Genomic DNA, 7937 nt, shown 5'->3' on the forward strand with positions numbered 1-7937 from the left:
TTTGAAGAAGGCAGAAAAGAGAATTTCAAAAAGGCCACCTAAGACCATGAGAAGCAAACAGATATGATAGGGCCAGAGAGAAAAAAAATAGATCCAGTTTTTAGTTTCCTCCTCTGTAAAATGAAGTTACACTAAATGATCTCTCAGTTCCCTTCCAGCCATTAAGTTGCATCATCCAAATCCTGCAGGATGAGCCAAGATAAGCTCCTTAAAGAGGACAATTAGCAGAGATCAGAAACCTTCTTAGAGTAATGGAAATAAAAACAAAAATACCAAACAGGACCTAATTAAACTTAAAAACTTTTGCATAGCAAAGGAAACCATAAAGAAAACAAAAAGACAAACTATAGAATGGAGAAAATATTTGCAAATGATGTGAACAACAAGGGATTAATTCCCAAAATAGACAAACAGCTTATACAGCTCAGTATCAAAAAAACCAAAAAACCTAGTCAAAAAATGGACAAAAGATCTCAATAGACATTTCTCCAACAAAGTCATACAGATGGCCAACAGGCACATGAAAAAAATGCTCACCACCACTAATTATTAGAGAAATGCAAATCAAACCTACAATGAAGTTATCACCTCAGTGCAGTCAGAATGGCCATCATCAAAAAGTCTACAAACAATAAATGCTGGCAAAGTGAAATGGGAACCCCCCTACACTGTTTGTAGGAATATAAATCAATGCAGCTACTATGGAGGACAGTATGGAGATTCCCCCCAAAATTAAAAATGGATCCACCATATGATCCTGCAATCCCATTCCTGGGCATATATCTGGAGAAAATTATAACTCAAAAATGTACATGCACTGCAGTGTTCATTGCAGCACTATTTACAATAGCCAAGACATGGAAGCAACCTAAATGTCCATCACTGACAGATGAATGGATAAAGAAAATGCAGTATAGCAGTTCCCGTTGTGGTGCAGTGGTTAACAAACCTGACTAGGAACCATGAGGTTGCAGGTTTGACCCCGGGCCTTGCTCAGTGGGTTAAGGATCCGGCATTGCCGTGACTTGTGGTATAGGTCACAGACACAGCTTGGATCCCACGTTGCTGTGCTCTGGTGTAGGCCCCTAGCCTGGATTAGACCCCTAATTAGATTAGACCCCTAGCTTGGGAACCTCCATATGCCGCGGGAGCAGCCCTGCAAAAGGCAAAAAGACAAAAAAAAAAAAAAAAAAGAAGAAGAAATTGCAGTATACCAGTATACACGTGTGTGTGTGTGTGTGTGTGTGTGTGTGTGTGTGTGTGTAATGGAATATTACTCAGCCATATAAAAGAATGAAATAACGCCATTTGCAGCAACATGGATGGACCTAGAGGTTAAAGTAAGCCAGACAAAGACAAATATCATATGATATTGCTTATATGTGAAAATTTAAAAAAAGATACAAATGAGCTTATTTACAAAACAGAAATAGATCCACAGACATAGAAGACAAACTTATGGTTAGCAAAGGAAGAAAGGGGAGGAGGGATAAGTTAGGGCCATGGGATTAACATATACACACTAATGTATATAAAAGGGATAACAAAAAAGGACCTAGTGTATATCACAGGGAACTACATTCAATATTTTGTAATAACCCATAAGGGGAAAGGGTCTGAAAAAGAATGTGTCTGTCCATCTATCTATAAAACTGTATTACTGTGTTATACACCTGACACTGAAAATGTCAACTAATATGACTAATATTAACTATACTTCAATTTAAAAAAAAAAACTTAGTTAAAACCTAAGAAAAAAAGAAACCTAGACTTGCTGATTGGAGAACAAACATCCTAGACCAAAAAATCAGAGTCACAAATAGCTGATATCTAATTATGGGAACTGGGTGATATGCACAGGATATCAGCAACAAAAGAGATACTTGATACTGAGCCAAACATTTTGGGGAGGAACTTCCTACATGCCTCTTGCCCAGGGTCACTCAGAACAGTTTTCAACACAGGTGTAGACTTGAATCTATAGATGCAAAAGTAGGAGTGAGTCTGAAGTGATAGACTAGAGGAGCAGGTCAAAAGACTATTCAAGGTAAAGAACGTCATAGCAAATATCTTTGTCAGGGATTGGAGGTTAGTTCCAAAGGAAAATTCTTGCCTAAAAATTATGTCCTGGAGTTACCACTGTGGCTCAGCGGTAATGAACCAGACTAGTAGCCACAAGGATGTGGGTTCGATCCCTGGCCTCGCTCAGTAGGTTAAGAATCCAGAGTTTCGGTGAGCTGTGGTATATGTCGCAGACGCACCTCAGATTGGCGTTACTGTGGCTGTGGCATAGGCTTGCAGCTCTGATTTGACCCCTAGCCTGGGAAATTCCATATGCCACATGTGTGGCCCTAAAAAAAGCAAAAAACAAAAATAAAAAATATTATGTCTTAAATGAGTTATGGCGAAGCCTACAAAACTACTAAATCTTATTTCTAGAAAGAAAACAATTTTCTTACATTTAGTAATAACAGTCTATTGAAATACATTACAAGATGTTTTACATTTTCATGTTCTTAAAACAAAGCTGCATCCAATTTTGTAGTAGGCCATTATGAATGGATTTGAAATGCCTGAAGCTTTCAACATTAGTAAAGAATTAAGAGCATGTTTTGTTCTTTTGAAAAGTTCTTGAAACTGATGTCCTGATAAACTTACCAGGATTTCCCTTCTGAATTAAGTAAGGTAAAAGTCCAGTTAGGGTCCCCCCAGTGAGAGTCAAAATCTGTTTTAGAAGCTTGCAATTCACAGAATTGTTTTCCTTTTGAGAAAGCTGATAGTTGGCAATAGCATGTTTACTTTCAAAACACAGGACTGGAGAATATGTTAAGATTTCCAGTGGAACCCCAAATTTTAACAGATCCATTTGAGATCAGCTATAACACATATATATTATCTGTTTTTGAATCACATAATAAAAATACTATATTTAATACTATATATTAAATTACTTTCTTGCCTAAGACTTCTTGAAATAGTATTAATTCTCACTGGTGAATTTATTAATGATATTGTGGATCTTCCTTGGTAGCTGTAGTATTTGTAGGCTAGTATTTCAATGCACAGAGCTTTAGCTAAGCAGATAATCAGTTCTATCACTACACTAACCTTATATTTTCCCTGTCACACTGAAAAACCATGTATTCAGACTTAGAGGAGAAGAGGTGAGACGGGATTAAGATAGTGGAATAGAAGGATTGGAGCTCAACTTCTCTCACAAAAACAACAAAATTACAACCAAATACTGGACAACCCACAACCAAATGGACTGGAAACTTTCAAAAAGATACCCTACTCCAGAAGACAAAGAGGAGGCCACATCAAGAAGTAGGAGAGGTGATTATCTGATATAAGCAATCCCATACCTCCTGGGTGGGAAGCCCACAGACTGGAAAGTAACTGTATCACAGAGACTCACCTACAGGAGTGAGAGTTCTGAGCCCCACATCAAGCTTTCACTTGTGGGGATCTGGCATTGGGAAAAAGAGCCCCCAGAGCATCTGGCATTGAAGGCCAGTGGGGCTTGTGCACAGGAGCTCCATGGAACTAGGGGAAATGGAGACCCTATTCTTGAAAGATGCATACAGACTTTCATGAGCACTGGGTCCCAGGGCAAAGCAAAGGCTCCATAGGAATCTGGGTTGGACCTGACCGGAGTTCTTGGAGGATCACCTGGGAAAACAGGGGGTGGCTGTGGCTCCTTGTGGGGGAAGGGCATTGGAAGCAAAGCTCTTGAGAATATTCATCAGCATGCCTTTCTTATGGAGGTGGACATTTTGGGAAAATATGGCCCCACCCAACAGTGCTGAGAAGCCCCAGGGCAAACAACAATCCAGGTGGGATCACAGCCCCACCCATCAGTAAACAGGCTGCCTAAGGCAAGCACCCCCCCCACACACACACACACAGCTGCCTATAATCTCACCAAGACAAAGCCCCACCCACCAGAGGGATAGGAATCAGCCCCATCTACCAGGGGGCAGGTACCAGTCCCTCCCATCAGGAAAGCTAAGTGATCTGGAGATTATCAGCCTCCAGGAAAAGGACTTTAGACTGTTGATGCTGAAGATGATGCAAGACATTGGAAATAAACTGCAGACTTAGAGGAATAGAATGTATTCTAAAATATGGGAATGAAAAAGGAATTGTACACTTCTATGTTTCTAGAAATAGAAAATAAATGCAGGCATGAATCATAATTGGTATTATACTGCCTATTGTTTTCAAACAGATTACAAAATGAAAATGAAGTACTCTTTTTTTTTTTTTTTTTTTTTTTTTGGTCTTTTTGCCTTTTCTAGGGCCACTCCTATGGCATATGGAGGTTCCCAGGCTAGGGGTCTAATCGGAGCTGTAGCTGCTGGCCTATGCCAGAGCCACAGCAACTCCAGATCCGAGCTGTGTCTGCAACCTACACCACAGCTCACAGCAATGCCGGATCCTTAACCCACTGAGCAAGGGTAGGGATCGAACCTGCAGCCTCATGGTTCCTAGTCAGATTCATTAACCACTGATCCACGACGGGAACTCCAAAATGAAGTATTCTTTATGGAAATGATAACACCCACAAGAGAGACAGAAAGAAACAGAGAGAGGTATTGATATTGATTCATTATATACTAATGCTAGTATTGCCTTCCTTTGTAGTTTTACCTCTCTTAATAACACTAATGGCTAAAAGTAAGTGTTTACTATGTGCCAGGCACAGTGCTAAATGTTTTTATGTTGTGTCACCACTTCACAGATGAGTAAAACTTAAATAGAAAAGTTGTCACTTCTCCAGTGTCATAGTCCTAGGTAGTTAAGGAAGGTCTTGAATACAGATTTAACTCTAATGTCAGTGCTCTTACCTACTGTATTAGTTTCCCGTGACTGATATAATAAATTAACACAAATTGGGTAACTTAAAACAATAGATACTTATTCTCCCACAGATATGGAATATAAAACCTTGAATTCAAAGTGTCAGAACTCCAGAGATTCTAGGGAAGAATCCATTCCTTACCTCTTCCAGCTTCTGATGGCTTAGATATTCCTTGGCTTGTGATCAAATCACTCCAATTACCAGTTAGCCCACAACAACTTGTATGATACTTTCTTCCATTCAGCTTCTTTTGTTATCAATATTGACTTTTTGGTAGGCATTAATTGTAAAACCAATATCCCCTCCATCTTTGTAACAGAATCCCAGTTTTGTTTGGGACATCTAAGCTTGTCCCTGTTTTTTTCCAGCCTCCCTTGCAGCTATTTCTGGCTTATGAAATTGAAGGAGCAGTATGATGGTGAGAGGGGAAGTTTTTGTCTTCCTGATAAGAGGATACAAACTTCCTCAGTCCTTCCACTATATCTAGCAATTCCATTCCTGCGTATTTATCCAAGAGAAAGGAAAACTTATGTACATGATCTGAGAGAGAATGGATATGTGTATGACTGGGTCACTTTGTTGTACAGCAGAAATTATCATAATCTTGTAAATTAACTATACATCAAACTAAAAAAAAACCTGTACACGAACAGAAGCTTTATTTGCAGTAGCCGAAAACTGGTGGGGGGTGGGGAGACAAATGTCCTTCAACTGGTGAGTGGATAAACTGTGATATACCTGTATGATATACTACTGTTCAGCAATAAAAAGGAAGGACATACTGATACATGGAACAACCTAGATGGATCTCCAAAGAAATATGTGTGAAAAAAAGCAAATCCCGAAAGGTTCCAAATTATGAGTCCAGTTTTAAACATTTTTGAAATGACTACATTTTAGAAATAGAGGTATATTAGTGGTTGTCAGGGGTTAGGTTGCAAGAGGTAGAAGAGAGTTGTAAAAGAACAACAAGAGGGATCTTCGTGGTGAGGGAATTATTCTGTATTTTGACTGTGGTGGTGGACACAAGGGCCTTACACATAGGATAGGATTCCATAGAACTAAATTCACACACACACACACACACACACACACACACACACACACACACACAAATACAAATAAAACTGGGGAAATCTGAATAAGATCAATGAACTCTACTAATGTCAACATCCTGGTTGCTCTATTGTACTATAGTTTTGCAAAATATTACCACTGGGGAAAACTGGGTAAAGGATACAAGGATTATTTCTGCATCATGTCTTAAAATTACACATGAATCAGCAATATTCAATAAAAATGTCAACCAAAAATTTAATGTCATGGTGGTATTCATAGAGAACTAAGGGATACAACAGGAGGAAGTACCTAAATCTGCCTTCGATGTGGGAAAGGGGGAAGACTTTGTGTTGAAATAGATACCTAAGCTGAGTCTTGAAAAATGAGTAGGAACATTCCAGGTAGATGGGAAACGGATATAAGGATACTCCAGGAAGATAGAGCAGAATGCAAAGAAATCTGAGAGAGCATGCTAGACTGAGGGAGCTGCAAGTAACTAAAGTATGGCTGAAGCATAAAGAACATATGCAGGAAATCTCTCTTTTCCTGAAATGTTCACCTTTGGTAGTATTCAAAGGGATCCCTGGAATTTGACACCATGATACAGGTGAATCAAAAGGGAACTCTATTTGTTTTTTAAATGGTTTCCTTTGCTGTGCAAAAAAAAAAAAAAACTGATTTTAATTAGGTTCCATTGGTTTATTTGTGTCTTTATTGTCATTATTCTAGGAGGTGGATCAAACAAGATCTTGTTGTGATTTATCCAAAGAACATTCTGCCTATGTTTTCCTATAGGCATTTTATAGTATCTGGCCTTACATTTAGGTCATTAATCCATTTATTTTTGTGTATGGTGTTAGAGAATGTTCTAATTGCATTCTTTTACATGTAGCCATCCAGTTTTCCCAGCACCATTTATTGAAGACACTGTCTTTCCTCCACCTAGTCAACTAATCTAAGACAAAGGGGGTTCATAGATTAGTTGGCCATAGGTGCTTGGGTTTATTTCTGGGCTTTCTATCCTGTTCCATTGACCTATATTTGTTTTTTGTGCCAGTAACATATTCTTTTGATGACCATAGCTTTGTAATATAGTCTGAAGTGATGGAGCCTGATTCCTCCAGTTCCATTTTTCTTTTTCAAGATTGCTTTGGCTATTCAGGGTCTTTTGTATTTCCATACAAAATTTAAAATATTTTGTTCTAGTTCTGTGATGAATGTTATTGGTAATTTGATAGAGATTGTATTGAATCTCTAGATTGCCTTGGGTAGTATAGCCACTTTGATAATATTGATTCTTCCAATCCAAAAGCATGTATATCTTTCCCTCTGTGTCATCTTTGATTTCTTCCCTCAGAGTCTTATAGTTTTCAGAATACAGGTCTTTTGTTTCTTTAGGTACTTTTTTTTAATTTACATAATTTTATTTTATTTATTTTTTTTCACTGTATCTTTAGGTACATTTATTCCTAGGTATTTTATTCTTTTTGATGCAATGGTAACAATTATTAGAGAAATACAAATCAAACTACAATGAGGTACTAGTCAAACCAGTAAGAATAGCCATCATTAATAAGTACACAAGTAACAAATGCTGGAGAGGGTGTGGAGAAAAGGGAACCCTCCTTTACTGTTGGTGGAAATGTAAATTGGTACAACCACACTGGAAAAACAATATGGAGGTTCCTCTGAAAATTAAATACAGAACTACCATATGATTCAGCAATCCCACTCCTGGGAATATATCTGGATAAAACTACAATTTAGAAATATACATGCATCCCTCTGTTCACTGTAGCACTATTTACAATAGTGAAGACATGGAAACAACCTAAACATCCATTGACAGATGAATGGATTAAGAAGATGTGATACATGTATACAATGGAGTACTACTCAGCCATAGAAAAGAACAAAGCAATGTCATTTGCAGCAACATGGATGCAACTAGAGATTCTCATACTAAATGAAGTAAGTCAGAAAGAGGAAGACAAATACCATATGATATCACTTA

This window comes from Sus scrofa, chromosome X (assembly GCF_000003025.6).
Source record: "Sus scrofa isolate TJ Tabasco breed Duroc chromosome X, Sscrofa11.1, whole genome shotgun sequence".
Lineage (NCBI taxonomy): Eukaryota > Metazoa > Chordata > Mammalia > Artiodactyla > Suidae > Sus > Sus scrofa.